Source organism: Rosa rugosa, chromosome 4, assembly GCF_958449725.1.
Source record: "Rosa rugosa chromosome 4, drRosRugo1.1, whole genome shotgun sequence".
NCBI classification, from domain to species: domain Eukaryota; kingdom Viridiplantae; phylum Streptophyta; class Magnoliopsida; order Rosales; family Rosaceae; genus Rosa; species Rosa rugosa.
The window spans coordinates 26,547,518-26,556,730 of record NC_084823.1 but is presented as its reverse complement, the minus strand read 5'-3'; the positions used below and the strand labels follow the sequence as shown (position 1 = coordinate 26,556,730).

General features: G+C 38.8%; 1 long non-coding RNA gene across 2 annotated transcripts; it reads right to left on the bottom strand.

The window, feature by feature from the left end:
• Positions 1-1,900: 1,900 nt before the first annotated feature.
• Positions 1,901-4,669, bottom strand: LOC133706599 (uncharacterized). Of its 2 annotated transcripts, XR_009844630.1 has the most exons (5): positions 4,406-4,669; positions 4,253-4,284; positions 4,132-4,182; positions 3,237-3,302; positions 1,901-2,538 (listed from the first exon to the last, which is right to left on the bottom strand). It is a non-coding gene; the product is annotated as an uncharacterized LOC133706599 (long non-coding RNA). The 2 variants fall into 2 exon arrangements; XR_009844629.1 differs by having other exon boundaries at positions 1,902-2,538; positions 4,253-4,669.
• Positions 4,670-9,213: the final 4,544 nt, after the last annotated feature.

Genomic DNA, 9,213 nt, shown 5'->3' with positions numbered 1-9,213 from the left:
AAAGAATCCTAGCTTCAACTTCAAGTTTTTATTCTTTGTTTTTAAGCATAGTCAGAAGTAGATACAACACTCATGATGACTATCATTATGACTATCAACATACAAGTGTGATGGGAAGTGAGGAACCGAGAATTGTCAAACATCATTATGACTTCGAGCTTACCTCATGTTACTTCAATCTTCTCTTCTCATGAACCTGAATCATTTGTTGAAGCCTTCAATCATTTTTGCTAGAGAGATACTATGCAGGAAGAAATCAATGCAACCACCCCGTCTTAACTGCCTTTGTCATGGGCTAGCTGGATGTGGAGCTATATCTGCTACTAGTGGATCAATAAAAGCAAGCCCTGGACTAATCAAACATAATGTAACCATGAGATGAAGCTCAAATGATGCAGAAAAAATCCGACACTACTAGGAAAGCTTCCGAAAACAGTAAAAAAGCTACCCCAATTTATTCATGTTCTTACAAAACTACCCAACTCTAGGGCACCCATTAGAGTGCACTCTTTCAACCCGGAACCCTTGCTGGAAGACGAATTCTCCACCACAACTAGAGAATGTGCTTCTACTGTGTAAGTATATTGGGCCATTACCATTAAACACATGATTTTCCAAGATCACTAGGAGTTCAGAAGTGCAAACGATTGAGAAGTATCTTGCTGTCCAATAGCTCAAGTTAATGAAGGAAGATTGCAGGATCAAATTACCAGGAGGAAATCAAGGAGGATCATGAAGCACTGATCTTGAGTATAAGTGGTATTCATTTCATATCATGCTAGATGATTTAAATTGATATGCATGTCGATAAAATTGATTTGGTATACATATTTGCATTAAAGATTTTTGACATGCACGGCAGATAAATAGGAAGTGTTGATTTCAATTTTAACATCTTTCCATATTTATCTTATTTGGTAATTAAGAAAAGATTTGATTGAGGGGGAGTCTTCCTCCCTTATAAAAGGTTTTGAAACTGAAGTTTTAGGGTAGAATTTTATGCATAAAATTGTTCTTACGTGAACGACTCGCTTTTGTTCAAATCAGTTTCTGAAAAACTCTCTCTACTTGTTTCATGTATTCTATTGCATAATCTCTCACATTCATTCTCAAGATCAGTGATTCATTTGAGAGCAAGGAAGGTTGAAGATAGATTTTTTAGAATGTTGTATTAGGAGTTAGAACAGTTGTAAAACAAGTTAGCATTTGTTGCTAAATGAAAGTGTTTGTTATGAACAACACTAATTGTATTTCGTAAACTCTAGTGTTTCATATTGGATTGATTTTTCGTGTTGGCTACGTTAAAAGCCACGCAGTGAAGTTTCCTCAGTGGAAAGGTTTACACTGCGTCAGCAAAAGCTTGTGTTCCTTTTATTTGAGTTATCATTCCATCTGGTGTTTTCAATTGGCATCAGAGTGGGTTCTAGAACTTTCTAGTGATCCCAGGAAAGATGGAACATTCACGTGATAGGGCTGTTGGTGGATCTATAAATAGTCCTCCATGGTTCGATGGTGGATGTGAAAAATATACTCAGTGAAAGATATACATGAAATCATATCTCTATGCTCAAGATGAACATGTGTGGAATATTGTAGAAAATGGCTGGACTGTACCTATGGTAAAAACAAAAGGAGAAAGCTCTTCTACTGCCACTCCCAAACCAAGGAAGGACTGGACTGAGGAAGAAGTTCATGATCTGCAAGCAGATTTCAAGGCTAAGAACAGCATTTTCACAGCCCTATCTGAACGGGAAAAACTGAGGATCAGTCACTGTGATACTGCCAAGCAGGCATGGGATCTTCTACAGACTACATATGAAGGAAATAAAAAGGTACGTGCTCATAAATTACAAGCACTGATATTTGAGTTCGAAACTATGACCATGGGAGATGATGAAACTGTTGATGACTTCCATGGTAGAATTCTTAAAATTTCCGGTCAGTGTCGTAGTCTGGGAGCACCTTTTGATGAAGATAAGATTGCAAAAAAGATCCTCAGGGCCTTGCCAGAAAAGTTTCATTCAAAAGTCACTAGCATGGAGGACTCATTTGATATTGATGAGTATGTGGTGACCCGAGAGGGGGTCCCACAGTGTCGTGACTCCGAGCCAATGAGGAATCGACATGTCACGAATGGCATCTCGATAGCTCATCAACCCGAAACCGCAAGGCTTTTTCAGTTTAGGTTGTTGGTTTACAAAACACTTTCTTTGACAAATCATTCTAGCAACCTAACAACACATTTTCAAAAGCGGAATTCGAAATGGGCTAAGAGTTTTGGGCTTGCGATCGGAGCCCAATTTGGAAAATAAAACAGATCACTAAGTAACTACAAGTATGGGAGATGCGCCCCAGGGTTACGGGTCTCCCGGAATTTTTGTAAACGAGTAGGAAATAAATAAAAAGTAAATAAACAAGCTACTACAAAATCCGATTAAGGACCAAAACCTTCTTTTGATAAAACTAAAGAGAAATGCGCCAAGCCGTGCCATGTGCCTCCCCTGTACGCTTCCCGACCACATGCTCGAAACCTGCACACTATAGTAGGGGTGAGCTTTCGTCCTCGCATGCCCAGTAGGGGCCGACCCAACCATGCTAGGTTTGAAAAATAATATACTTGAAAATATTTACTACATAATATTGTGCACGTTTATCGAAAAATGCTTTAAGAAAAGTGGCAACCACAAACATTTGTTTTCTTTCATAAAACATGTGCAGTATGCTTCACACACTTGGAGCTCCGAGATACTTACCTGCCGGCTAAAGTAAATTAAATCAAATCGGTGACCGACCTGGTTCGTCCTGAATTCGAGAACCGGCCAACTACTTTGTAGTACTTCTGACTACAAGTAGCGAAAGTGTCCATTTCCTGGCCCTGAGTCTCCTATGACTGGTTCACTATCTATACTCACTTTTTTTTTTTTTTCGACAAACATTGGAGCACGCCCCCTCCGGAGGTTCACGGTTATCGACACCGTGGGATCCCTAGGAATCTACGCGTCTAGGTCTCATTCACTTTCAGGTCACAAGTACAAACATACAGTGGGTACAGTATCTCAACATGCAAGTCTAGCCTCGGTTTTCACAATAAGCAATTATCAGTTATGGAAACACATGTATCACGAGGCATCGACTAATGAACAACCAAAAACGTTCTTGCAGGCAACATACTATCTTAGTATAACATTCCACATATACTGAAAAGCCTCTAACAAGGAAGGGACAGCTCACCCTACCTGGATATGCCGGCGTATTCCACGCTCTGACGCTTTCCGCTTAAGCTTCCTTAACGATCGTGTTTCCTAAACCATTACTTAGTTTGTAAGTAATTATCCAGGTAAACGTCATGATCAACTTTAAGTAATCGCGCACACTAAATCCTTTTTATTTCAATGAGACCATTAATTACTTCTTTTAACCTTTATCAATTTGGGAAACTAACTTCTTTCTTAAAAAGGAAAAACGTCCTTATCGCTCCGCTAAACTATCGCCAATTCGAGCGACCAAAGTCGAGTCGATCCTCACATTTTACGAGGTCGGTCAACCCTGGTCAACTCTCGGAGTTGACTTTTGACCGTTGACTTTGACTTCTGACTTTTGACCAAGTATTCCCTTATTTATCATTATTTCTTATTTATCAAAAATAAATAAGTAAATAATTATAAATAAAGTTTTACTTTCACTTTTACCAATTTACTTCTCCTTTTTCACCTTTTCACTTTTATCATGAATTTCACCTCCACACTTACACTTTTACCTTTTACCTCCTTTTTACCAAATTTACCTTTACTTTCACCTTCTTCACTTTTTTACCAATTTACCAAGGTAAAACTCATTTAATCAAACTTTTACCATTTTCTTCATTTTCTTTTTTTTTTTCCAAAAACAAACACATTTCTTTTCTTCTTCCTTTTCTTTTTCTTTTGGCCAAAACTACACAACAATAATCACCAAAATCTTCAACACCAATTTCCAATCCTTTGAAAATTAGACCAAAAAATCCTACTAATTAAACTCTCTTCAAATATCTAATTTTCACAATTTTTCCAACAACAACAATATCTCAACAAAATCAAAATCAACCAAATAAATTCCAAAAATTCTAGGGTTTGTCCAAAACCCATTCCTTACCCTTTCTTCTTCAAAACTCATGGCCTAATCCTCCTCATTGACCTTCTTCACCTACAAATTCGTCCAACATCAATACCACAACCAAAAATCTCGAAACAAGGTTGCATGGATAGATCCTTACCACAAATCCTTGCCAAACCCATAGCCTAGCCTCTTGGTTTAGGGAAAATCGGGTTCATGCACCAAAAATCAAAAATAGAAATCAAAAAAATCGAATTTGATAAGAAAGATGTATAGATCGAAGGAATAGAGGCTTGATTAGGATGGATAATACCTTGATTTGAACTTGGAAAGAAGAAATCACAAAAAGCCCCAATTTAGATTCGGGTTCTAAGGTTTTTGGAGGGTTGGATGGCCAAATTTCTTGATTTTGGTTGGAGAAATGGAAAGAGGGAAGGAAGAGAAGAAAATCTGGAAATTTTGGTAAAGGATGGGGTTCCGGCGACGTGGCGGCGGTGCGGCGGCGTCCGGTGGTGGGGCGATTTCCGGCGAGAGGTAGAGAGAGAAGCTCTCGGGTAGAGAGAGAGAGGAAAGGGAGAAAATGAGGAAGAGGCTAGGGTTTTGAGAGAAGGTTTTCCTTTTATACCTCTCCCCAAATTTAATTGTGAAATGTCTAAGTTGCCCCTCCTGTTGGGCCAATGGGCTTGGGCTGCTCCATTTTCATTTTCCTTTTAATTTCCTCAAGCCAAATTCGAAAATACATCTTCAAACATCCTTATTTCTCCGACACTTCGCCGAATCCATTCGGGAAATTTTTCCGGGCTTGTCCTAAGCCTCGATACTTTAAAAATAGTTTCCTAGACCCAAATTGGATTTTCTCTAATTTCTTAATCCTTTTAATGGCCTCAGAATCTTAATCTAATCTCGAATACATTCGTACCTTACGAATACGTAATTTCATACGTTATGCGACAAATTAAAATAACAAGAAAAAGTACGAAGTTAAAATGTTCTCCTTTCAAATTTGCTTCGGCAATCTTTTTGCTACAATGAACTTTAGTACCTTCCAGGCCCAAATGAAAGGACTTTGGCCCAAACTTAAATTGTCGGCCCAGTAGGTGGTCTCGACACCAAAACAATTTCCAAAATCGATTTCTTCACTTAAATCACCTTGCGAAAATCTTATTGGCGAAAAATTACATTCTAAAAATTAAACAAAATTTTCGGGGGCCCACAGAGTATCCACTCGATGAGCTCATCGGCAATCTCAAAACTTATGAGATGAGGTTAAAACTTGAGAAGAAAAGTAAGGGTGTAGCCTTCAAGGCTGTAAAAGGAGTAGTAGTAGAAGAAGAAAAACTAGATCTTGCTCTACTGACAAAGGAATTCAAAAGATTTCTCAAAAGCAAGAACTCCTCTAGAAATCCCAATACTCCTAGGAAAAACACTTATGGCGGAAGCAGTAGCAGCAGTGACTACAATAGCAAGAATGGAAAAGGAAGCTTCAAGGGAACCCACTCAGGAAAACCTAAATGCTATGAGTGTGGTGGCTATGGTCATATCTCTACTGACTATGGAAATAGGAAGCATGGAAACAACAACAACAAGTCACTTCTTTTAACTTGGAGTGATGATGAGTCTCAAGGAGTTGAAAATATGGCTCTTGTATCATCACTTCTACCTGATTCGGATAGTGATGAGACCTTCTCTGATGATGAAACAAATGTCCGCTGCAGACAATCTCTACAAAGCTTCAAAGGCAACTCTGCTTAGAAACTTGAATTTGGAAAAAGAAGTAGAATTTCTGAGAACTGAAAAAGAAAAAGTGGAGCATCTATTGGAATCCTCACAATCTGCATGGAAACTAGAGAAAATCAAACATGTGAGTGAATTAGCAGATCTACAAGGTGACCAAGAGTTATTGACAAGGAAGACTGAAAAGAATGAGTATCTCAACAGGATCAAATTGCTGGAACTGGACGTTAAAGGGCAACAAGCATTGAATTTGGAATTGTTGGCTAAAATGAGTCTCTACAAGATGAGTTAAAATTGACTCAAGAAAGATTCACCAAGTTCGATATCAGCTCTAGTTCCATGTCAAAATTGCTCGGATCAGGAAAATCTCCTCATGACACTTGCGGGTTAGGATACACTGGAGAGAGTTCCAAAAGTACTAAATTCATAAGAGCATCAAGACCATCTATAGAAAAGAAAGAAGTCTCCACTGATGATCATGTCAAAATTGTGAAGGAAGGTCAACCAAACCCAAACTTTCAGGTAAATGTTGACCAAGAGTCCCCCACTCGTCAATACAGGTACGCAAACTCTAGAACTTTTATTCCTACTTGTCATCATTGTGGTAAGATGGGCCATATCAGACCTAGGTGTAATGAAAGGTTTTCAAACTCACTGTTTTCTCAAGAAAAATGTACGGTTGAATCACTACAGTTTGAGCTTAAAGAACAAAAAGAACTCATTAACAGACTAGCTGAAATTGTATCTAAGAAGAACCTTCAAACTGAAAGAAGAAAAGAGGTCTGGCAAGAAAAATGAAAGTAAATGTCTTCGATCCTATGTTAATGAAACTAATGATACATGTCTTTTCGCGTGTGCAAGCTCAACAAAGCTCTCACATTGAGGCAACTTGTTTGGTAGCCTTGACTGCATTAGCAGACAAGCGACGAGATTTCTGATATGTTGACAGTGGTTGCTCCAAATACATGACTGGAGACAAAACCTGGTTTACTTCCTTTGAGGATGAAAACACAACTGGATCAGTCACGTTTGGAGATGGAAGGAAAGCTAATATTCTAGCTCGAGGCACAGTAAACACTCCAGGTATACCTAATCTTAAAAATGTTTTATTCGTTGAAGGCTTAACTGCAAATCTGATTAGCGTCAGCCATTTGGCTGATGACTATGAAGACGTGTGGTTCAACAAACAAAGATGTTTGGTCCTAAATCAGAAAGGAGAAGGTATCATGGGAGGTAAGAGATCTTTCGATAACTGTTATCATATTCAAGCTAATGAATCTTCCATCTTGCAGTCTTGTTTGTCTGTAAAATCCACAGAGGAGACCTTTGAACTTTGGCACATGAAGATGGGACATGTAAACTATCAAGACTTGCTGAAATTGTCTTCCAAGCAATGTGTCAGAGGCTTGCCCAATTGAAAGGGTAAAACTGACAAGATATGTGGGGACTGCAAAATTGGAAAGCAAACAAAGGCACCTCACATGGTGGTGAACTCTGCAACAACCAAAAAGGTATTGGAGCTGTTACACATGGATCTCATGGGACCAGCTCAATCTGAAAGTATTGGAGGTAAGAGCTATATGCTAGTAGTTGTGGATGATTTCTCAAGATACACTTGGGTAAATTTCTTAAAAGACAAGACTGAAACATTTGAGTCCTTTAAAAACTTGAGTCAAAGATTGATCATTGAGAAGCAGTCATCGAATATCAACATAGTGAGAGTAAGGTTAGATAATGGTACTGAATTTAAAAATGTCGCTTTTTCTAACTATTTTCATGAGCTTGGTGTGTCACATGAGTTCTCAGCTCCAATCATTCCACAGCAAAATGGCATAGTGGAAAGGAAAAATAGGGTATTGCTGGACATGGCTTGAGTGATGTTACATGCTGCAGGTCTAAGCACAAACTTTTGGGCTGAGGCTGTCAGCACTGCATGCTATACAATAAATAGAGTATTTTTCAGACCAGGTACTGATCAAACAGCTTACGAGCTGTGGAAAGGTAAGAAGCCAAATGTAGGACACTTTCATGTTTTTGGAAGTCCTTGCTACATTTTACGAGATAGAGAGCACCTTGGTAAATTTGATGCTAGAAGTGATGATGGTGTGTTCTTGGGATATTCTCTGAACAGTAGAGCTTATAGGGTTTACAATAAAAGAACTCGAATTGTTATGGAATCCATTAATGTCTCTATTGATGATCAATGTGTGAAACAGGAAGAATCATTTGCATATCCATCACCCTCCTCTGTCACTCCACCACTGAACACAGAAGCTCCAACTGAGGAAGAGGAAGAGGAAATCCCTGACAACATTTTTGAACCGGCTCCTATCCAGAGGAGGGGGTTCAAGCAAGTTCAAAAAGACCACTCCAGTCAAGATATCATCGGAAATCTAACAGATGGACCAACAACAAGGAGAAAAGCTGCAACACAGGTAAGTCCCTCTGAGGTAAGTCAAGAGAATGTGTTACTGTGTTTTGTTACCAGAAATCTGCTAAGCATGAATGTTATATCCCATTTTGGTTTTGTGTCCATCGTTGAACCAAAAAATATTAAGGAAGCCTTGTTGGATGATAACTGGATTAGTGCTATGCAGGATGAGCTGAATCAGTTTACTAGGAATGATGTGTGGTACTTGGTACCTCGACCTAGTAAGTGCAATGTTATAGGAACCAAGTGGATTTTCAGAAACAAAAGTGATGAAAAAGGGAATGTGATTAGGAATAAAGCTAGACTAGTTGCTCAGGGATACTCTCAGGTTGAAGGTCTTGACTTTGACGAGACATTTGCTCCTGTAACTAGATTAGAATAAGTTAGGTTACTCCTATCTGTAGCATGTCATCTCAGGTTCAAATTGTTTCAAATGGACGTCAAAACTGCTTTTCTAAATGGGATTCTTCAGGAAGAAGTATATGTGGAACAGCCTCCCGGTTTCAAAGATCCACATTACTTAGATCATGTCTACCGGCTCAAGAAAGCCTTGTATGGACTGAACCAGGCTCCTCGAGCCTGGTATGAGAGGCTTTCTACTCATCTTGTGGGAAAGGGGTATACTAGAGGGTCCATTGATAAAACATTGTTTGTCAAAGGAACTAAAAATGAAATTATCATTGCCCAAGTGTATGTTGATGACATTGTTTTTGGTTCCACATCTAGATACCTTGTCAAAGAGTTTCAATCCGTCATGGAAAGTGAATTTGAAATGAGCATGTATGGTGAACTAACTTTTTTTCTTGGATTGCAAGTAAAGCAGATGGATACAGGTTTATTTCTCTCTCAAACCAAATATGCTGAGAATCTGATCAAGAAATTTGGTCTTGAATCTAAGAAGACAATGAACAATCCCATGAGTACCACTGCCAAGCTGAGCGAAGACCAGGATGGAA